The sequence below is a fragment of the Heliconius melpomene genome, chromosome 19 (assembly GCF_056956725.1).
Source record: "Heliconius melpomene rosina isolate 202511_hmr_F chromosome 19, ASM5695672v1, whole genome shotgun sequence".
Lineage (NCBI taxonomy): Eukaryota > Metazoa > Arthropoda > Insecta > Lepidoptera > Nymphalidae > Heliconius > Heliconius melpomene.
The window spans coordinates 16,173,498-16,174,798 of record NC_140407.1 but is presented as its reverse complement, the minus strand read 5'-3'; positions in this window follow the sequence as shown (position 1 = coordinate 16,174,798).

The following is a 1,301-nucleotide window of genomic DNA, read 5'->3' as shown; positions in this document are numbered from 1 at the left end:
GGAAATGAAAATATCAAATATTTCATTTCCCGGAGTGGGAATCGAACTCTTAACCCTCGCGTTGCACGCTTGTGCCATTGCGCCAAAGCGGCCTCAAATTCATCCAAAAATAATTGTATCAAAAATAAAATATTGAAGCATAAAATCTTGTATGAATATTTCAATACCTAATATATAAATATATCTTTCCAAGTACAGTGAAGCGTTTCAATCCAAGATAATGATGTGTTCTAGACACGATCCTTGCTTATCTCAACGGGTCACGGACGCAAACGTATAATACGAGTATAAGACGATGTTCTAGTTTTCATGTCTAAAAAGAGAATTTTGTTGCAATTTTAGTTGTTATTTATCTTTTAGAGCAATTTCAAATATTTTTTTTTAGCTTAACGCTATATCCCGCACATAGCAGGGTAGGCAGAAGAAACCTGGGAACCTAGTGTAAGATGTCTCCCATTAAAACACTTCCATTCTCCACTTTCCGCCTCCGCCGAATCCACCGAATCTTTAGGTAGCGAAGGCAAAGATAAATATAACAGACAAAAACAATTAATGAGGTGGTAAAAAAAAATTATTCAATTCTTTGCCTGATTTTAGAAACAAATTACATGTGGTATCTTATAATGGACGACTGTGAAAAACGGTACTAAATGCAGGAGGATGTTAGTGTTTCGTCATCCAGACTGGCCACTCTCCTTCACTCTAGATACCTATGAGGCGTAACACTGATAACATTTATAGTTCGAAACAATAAACGTGATATAATTGTGGGTTATAAAATATTTAATTACATTTATATTTCCATTTCTTCTCTCTGGTGTCGAGGCAAAGCACGGCATTGACTTCTGCCACTCAACATGCAATGCCTCGAGAATTCGGTAGAAAGTGGGCAACGGGGTGTCTTAACTTTAGGTTCCCTCTGCCTACCCAGCTGTGTGCGGGATAAAATAGACCCTTGTGGAACCCCCATATAGAATAATGAATATAACTCAGAAGATTATTTAAATTAGAACCAGTTGTTGCTGAAATCAGCGAGTTTTACTAAGCCAACTCTTTTGTTTATAATATTAGTATAGAGTTATAATTAGTATTGTACTATCAATTAGTACCATATCCCAAGCATTGTAAAGTATCATAAAGTGAATCCATATAGTACGATAGCAATACAATTATCGAAAATATTTGTTTTACACGCAAATTGTGGTCTAAAATTAGATTAATTTTGGTTCATCTAGTTTGTATAACTACGTATTGGATTTCGGTATTCTATGCACTTTAACATGTTTAGATTACACATTGTA